Source organism: Pongo pygmaeus, chromosome 5, assembly GCF_028885625.2.
Source record: "Pongo pygmaeus isolate AG05252 chromosome 5, NHGRI_mPonPyg2-v2.0_pri, whole genome shotgun sequence".
NCBI classification, from domain to species: Eukaryota; Metazoa; Chordata; class Mammalia; order Primates; family Hominidae; genus Pongo; species Pongo pygmaeus.
In genome coordinates, this window is record NC_072378.2 from 71,941,110 (window position 1) to 71,947,948 (window position 6,839).

General features: G+C 38.7%; 1 pseudogene; it reads right to left on the reverse strand.

Moving 5' to 3' along the window:
• Positions 1-340: 340 nt before the first annotated feature.
• On the reverse strand, positions 341-1,522 carry LOC129039328 (HORMA domain-containing protein 1-like; annotated as a pseudogene).
• Between the last annotated feature and the right edge of the window lie 5,317 nt (positions 1,523-6,839).

Consider the following 6,839-nt stretch of genomic DNA (forward strand, 5'->3'; position numbering starts at 1 on the left):
CCGACTAGTTCATCTATAAAAACACCTGCATTTCATCACAGATCTGCAACCCATTTTTCTGGGACCCCTCTCTTTAACAGAGAGATATTCTCTTTTTTTACCTATTAAATTCCCACTCTTTTTTTTTTTAAACATTTGTACTTTTGCTTTTATTCAAAAGTTCTGTTGGATTTATTTCAAGATTAAGGACCACAGTATGATAGTCAGCCAAGAACTTAATTTTAGTGTACAAACTGCTTTAAACTACATATACATTTTCAGAGTTAGGGAAATATAATATAGTGTCCTTCAGTTTAAATGTTGAGAAAAACTTTGCAAACATACAGAAGAAAAATCGTTTTTATATATGTTCCTTTGGTTCACTAAACTTTCTCCTTTTTGGTACTGACTTGACTAGAAGAATCAGAGTGATGGAGCACTATTCTCCCAGATTCATGTTGACTTCTCTTCCGATTTTCTTCGGAAGATGTTACTGGTTGATTTCCATTTGCCATTATTCTGAAAGACTTTCCTCTTCTTGTTTTGCTTTCAGACATATCAAGTTCTGATGTTTTATTGACTAACTGCTCAACCTGAGAATGAGAAATGGAAAGATCTGGACTTTCTTTATACCTCATAATTTCATCTTCCTCACAAACTAAACTTGGTTCTCCGAGTTCAGAAAATCGAGGTTTTTTGGTTTTTTTTCCTGCTCTTCCATTTTAGTTTCAATGTCCAAATCATCACTTGTATAATGCACCTGTTCATCTTCTACATCTTTGTCCCTCAGGATTTTGTGAAGTCGTGATTTTATTTGTTTTGGTGATAGTATAGTTGAATAAATATTTTCCATTCGTTCTCTCTCAGTGGTCGCTTTTACTTTGAAGGTGTGAAAAGGTGTTGAGACTTTGCCCACATTTAAATACATAGGTTCCCCTTCAAATATAACTCCTTCGCAATCACCATCCTTAAAACTGGGAGGCTGGTAATCTGGGGGTATAACTTCGTCATAGTAAAAACGTTTCATAGTCAAACAAACATCACTAGGTAAAGGCCCCAGATTTTGCATTAGGATATAAATCTTGCGAATGAGGAGAGTGCTTGCTTTCTTGGTGTCAGTACATAACATGCTAGACTCGTTGCTTTGGTTTTCACTTATGAAGTCCATAAGTGATCCATTATCGGTGTATTTGAATTTGAATTGGTAACATTCTGAAATTGTCTGAGGATCTTCTGGGTTTGTGTATATATAGCTAGAACAGCCATCCTCAGATATTTTTTCTGTAAAGCATCGTAACATCCTAGTATCCATTTCACTAACTGTGTAGATCCTGGGCAATTTTTATCTTCTCTCAGTATTTTGACACAAAGATCATCTAGATATCTGGTTCCATAAGCACATTCTGGAAATATTCCTCTCAAATACGTGATACAGGATACTGAAACTGCGAGGAGCCTCTTCACTAACACCAAAGACAGGTGATATCTTATTGGGAAATACCAGTGCAGTCATGGAAGTCCTCTGCAACTGGGCAGTGGCCATCTTCTTGTGATAAAATATTTTCTTTAATTCAAAATTATGTCTGAGGGGCAGGTGCCAGAAAATTCCCACTCTTAACCTCACTCTTTGTGTGCCCACATCTTTGATCTCCGTGGTCGTGAGACAACAAACCTCAGATGTTACTCCAGACAATGAAGCCCCTTCAATATATTTTGAGAGTACATGTAATATTTTGATACCTGTATACAATGTGTAATGATCAAATCAGGGTAATTGGGATATCCATCACCTCAAACATTTATCTTTTCTTTGTACCACATTTTCTGTATCCATTCATCCACTGATGGACACTTAGGTTAATTCCAGTATTTCAATTATTTATTTTTAATTTTTGTGGGTACTATATATATATACACTAGGTGTACATATTTATTGGGTACCTAAGATGTTTTGATGCAGGAATGCAATGCATAATAATCACATCATGGAAAATGGGATATCTGTCCTCTCAAGGATTTATCCTTTGTGTTACAAAAAAATCCAATTATACTCTTTTAGTTATCTGAAAATGTACAGTTAAGTTATTATTAACTATAGTCACCCTGTTGTGCTAGCAAATAGTAGGTCTTATTCATTCTTTCCAACTATTTTTTGTATCCATTCACCATCGTCACCTCCCCAACACCCTCCACTACCCTTCCCGGTCTCCTGTAAGTATTCTTTTACTCTCTATCCTCATGAGTTCAATTGTTTTGATTTGTAGATTCCCACAAATAAGTGAGAATGTATGAAGTTTGTCTTTCAGTGCCTGGCTTGTTTGACTTAACATGATTACCTCCATTCCATTCATGTGGTTACAAATGACAAGATCTCATTCTTTATGGTTGAATAGTACTCCACTGTGTATATGTACCATGTTTTCTTTCTCCATTCATCTGTTGGACACAGGTTGCTTTCACACCTTGGCTAATATGAAAAGTGCTGCAACAAAAAATGGGAATGGAGATATCTCTTTGATATACTGATTTCCTTTATTTTGGATATGTAGCCAGCAGTGGGATTGCTAGATCAAATGTCAGCTCTGTTTTTAGATTTCTGAGGAACATCCAAACTGTTCTCCATAGTGGTTGTACTAATTTAGATTCCCACTAACAGTGTACAAGAGTTCCCCTTTCTCCACTTCCTCACCAGCATTTGTTATTGCCTGTCTTTTGGTGTTTGTTTTGAGACAAGGTCTGGCTCTAGCATTCAGGCCGGAGTACAGCGGTATAATCTTTGCTCACTGTAACCTCCACCTCTTGGGCTCAAGCCATCCTCCTACCTCAGTCTCCCAAGTAGCTGGGACTATATGCAGACACCACCATGCCTAATTAATTGTTGATTTTTTTTTTTTTTTTTTTTTGTAGAGGCAGGGCTGCCTAGGTGGGTCTTGAACCTGTAAGCTCAAGTGATCCGCCTGCCTTGGCCTCCCAAAGTGCTGGGATCACAGGCATGAGCCACTGCACCCAGCCTTGTCTGTCTTTTGAATATAAGCCATTTTAACTGGCATGAGATAATGTCTCATTGTAGTTTTGATTTGCGTATATCTGAGGATCAATGATGTTGAACACTTCTTCATATGTCTGTCTACCATTTGTATGTCTTCTTTTGAGAAATGTCTATTCAAATATTTTGCCTGTGTTTTGATTGTATTATTAGATTTTTTTCCTCTTATATGTGGCTCTTGTACACACATAAAATTAAATACCTAGGAATTAACCAAAGAAATGAAAGATCTCTATAACGGGATTTTTTTTTTATTTCTTCTTCAGATTGTTCACTCTTCGCATATAGAAATGCTACTGATTTCTGTATGTTGATTTTGTAGCTGGAAACTTTACTGAATTGGTTTATCAGTTCTAACAGTTTTTTGGTGGAGTCTTTAGGTTTTTCCAAACATAAGATTGTATAACCTGCAAACAAGTAACAATGATAATTTGACTTCTTTCATTCTAATTTGAATGCCCTTTCTTTCTTTCTTTTCTCTGATTTCTCTAGCTAGGCAGACACACGGGATCTCTGTCTCTGTTTTGAGCCACGTAAAGTTGGGGTTGAAGTGACACACACACCACTGTGGCCACCACCACTAGGACGATGGCTGGGTCAGACCTGAAGCCAGAATGGCACTGGGTCTCACCCAAGGCCTACTGTAACCACTCCCTGGCTACTGGCTATGTTTGCTCAAGACCCTGGGTTTCTACAATTAGCAGGTGGTAAAGCCAGCCAGTCCTGTGTCTTTTTCTTCAGGGCAGTGAGTTCCACCATGCCCTGAGCAGGTCCAGAGGTGCTGTCTGGGAACCAGGGACTAGAGTCAAAAACCTTAGAACTCTACCTGATACTCTATTTGTACTGCTGTTAATCTAGCACACAAATCACAAGACAAGTCCTTCCCACTCTTCCCTCTCCTTTCTGAAGGCAGAGGAGCCTTGCCCATGGCTGTTGCCACCACAGGCTCATGGGGTGTCCTGCCAGACTATGGTTGATGTTCTCTTAAGTCCCATGACTCTTCAGTCGGCTTGTGGTAAATGCTGTCTGGGCTAGGACTTACCCTTCAGAGCAGTGGGCTTCCTTCTGGCCCAAGACAGACCCAGAAATGACATCCAAGAGCCATGTCCTGGAATTGGGGACCTCAAAACTCACTTGGTGCTCTACCCCCATGTAGCTGTGCAAGACAAAGTCCCTTTTACTTTACCCTCCACTTTTCTCACATAGAAGAGTGTAGCCCCATAGCAACCATAGTTGGAAATGTGCTGAGTCTCACCTAAAGCCAGCAAGTCTCAGAGTTTCACCCAATGCCCTCAGCATAGTACCTGGGTATCATTGCTGGCTATTCAGGGCCCAAAGCCTCTTCAGTTAGCAGGTAATGAATCCTGCCATGACTGGTTTCTTCCCTTTAAGGCAACATGTTCCATTCTGGCCCAGGGTGTGTGTAGAAATGTCATCCATGAGCTTGGGCCTGGAAACGGGGCTTCACTACTCTTACAGGCACCTTATCTTACTGTAGCAGAGCTGGTATCCAAGATGCGAGACAAAGTCCTTCCCACTTTTACCTTTCCTCTCCTCAAGCAGAAGGAAGGGGCCTCTTTTGGAGCTGTGAGCTGTGCAGCCTGGGGTTAGGGGAGGAGTGATGCCAGCACTCCATTAGCCATCCCTGCTGGTAACTCAGTAAGTCCCCCCAGTCCACTGGCTCTGGGCTCAGTTCAGCACTAGGACTTGCCTAGAAGTTGCAGTTCTTGTGGCCTAGATTGCCTTTCAAGTTTATTTAGGGCCCCAGAATACCTTCAGCCACAGTAGCGAGGTCTGTAGGAACTCAGGTTTGGACCACTGGGATTGGCAGTTCCCCTCTGGCTAGGGCTGGTTTAATGCTCTCTCTGTGGGCTGCTGTCAGCTGAGTTTGGTCCAGTTTTGCTTTCTGCTGTAACAGGTAGTGCTGAGTTCAATGCCTCACAATTACTGCACTTTCCCTCTTGCCAGTGCACAGAAATGCTCTCTGCACCATGCCTCTGCTGCCAGGGGATGGGGACAGGTGGAGTCCACAAGTCAAGACTGTTTTTCCTACCTCTTCAGTGCCTCTTTGAGTGACATGAAGTTAAAAGCAGGTACTGTGAGTGCTCACCTGATCTTTGGTTCTTACTAAGGTGCTTTTTTTTCTGTAGATAGTTGTTAAATTGGTGTCCTTGCAGAAGGTACAATTGGCAGAGCTTTCTATGCTGCCATCTTGCTCTACCTCCTGATTCCATATCTTCACTATTGTGAATAGTGTTGCAATAAACACAGGCGTGCAGATATCTTTTCTCTATACTGATTCCCTTTCTTTCTTTGAGGTATAACCAGTAGAGGGATTGTTGGATCATATGGTAGTTTCATTTTGAGGTTTTTGAGGAACCGCCATACTGTTTTGGCATAGTGGCTGTACTAATTTACATTCCCACTAATAATGGGATATGAGTGTTCTTCTTTCTCCTTACCTTTGCCAGCATTTGTTATTTTTTATCTTTTTGATAAAAGCCATTCTAACTGGAGTGAAATATTATCTCATCATGGTTTTGATTTGCATTTCCCTGATGATTAGTGATGTTGAGCATTTTTTATATACCTGTTGGCCATTTGTATGTCTTCTTTTAAGAAATGGCTATTCAGATATTTTGCCCATTATTTAATTGGGTCATTTGATTTTGCTGTTATGTTCCTTACATATTCTGTTTATTAATCCATTGTCAATTGGATAGTTGGCAAATATTTTCTCTCATATCTCTTCACTTTGTTGATTGTTTCCTTTGCTGTGCAGAGGATGTGATGCCATTTCTGCTTTTGTTGTCTGTGCTTTTCAAATCTTACCAATAAAATATTTGCTCAAACCAATATCCTGAAGCATTCCCCAATGTTTTCTTCTAGTATTTTCATAGTTTTGGGTCTTAGATTTAAGTCTTTAATCTATTTTGATTGATGTAGTTGTGAAAGAATTTTCAGCTGATCTATAGCATTCCATAGTTTAAATTACATAAGTGAGATGTTCATTTATTTTTATTTATTCTGTTTTAGGTTCACCACTTTATAGACTGATTTTTTTTGTCACATCATCAAATTTCCCAATTTTTTTTTCAAATATTGCTTCTACCTCATTCATATTCCTCTATTTCTAGAACTCCAACTTTTAAAATCGGATTAGAATTTTTTACTCTGTTCTACCTAATTCTTTTCTGTCATATTTCCTCTTTTTCTGATTGTGTTACTTTCTGAATAAATTCTTCAGATCCATTATCTAGTTCACTAATCTTCTCATGACATATTTAATCATCCATCATATCTAACCATTATTTATATTTCAATATTTTTTCCTTTCTGAAATTTTTACTTTGTTCTTTTTTAAGTCTGCTTGTTGCTTGTTAATTTTATAGCACCTTGGTGTATTTTAATCCTCTCTTTTGAAGCATATATATGTTAAAAATGCTAAGTGTTGCCATTTTATAGTGTGACTGATAAATCTAATATCTAAATGTTTTGCTAGTTTGAATTATTTATTTGTTTACTCTGCTGGTACTCATTCATATTGCTGTGTTTCCTTGGGTGCTTGTGATTTTGGCAATTAACTTCCATTTACTAGAACTTTCTCTGCAAGTATTCCTTGAGGCCTGGCTTGCTATTGGGTAGCTTGTTTTCATTTCCTTCTTTTAAGTTCCTGAGGATGCTACCAACCTGGTACACTTCTAAACTAAAATAGTATTAATAGCCTCTTTGAACTACCCAGATGATATGAATTCAATCTGCAATGCTTATGTACTGACCTATTAAATTATTAAGAAAACTTTATCTCCCATAA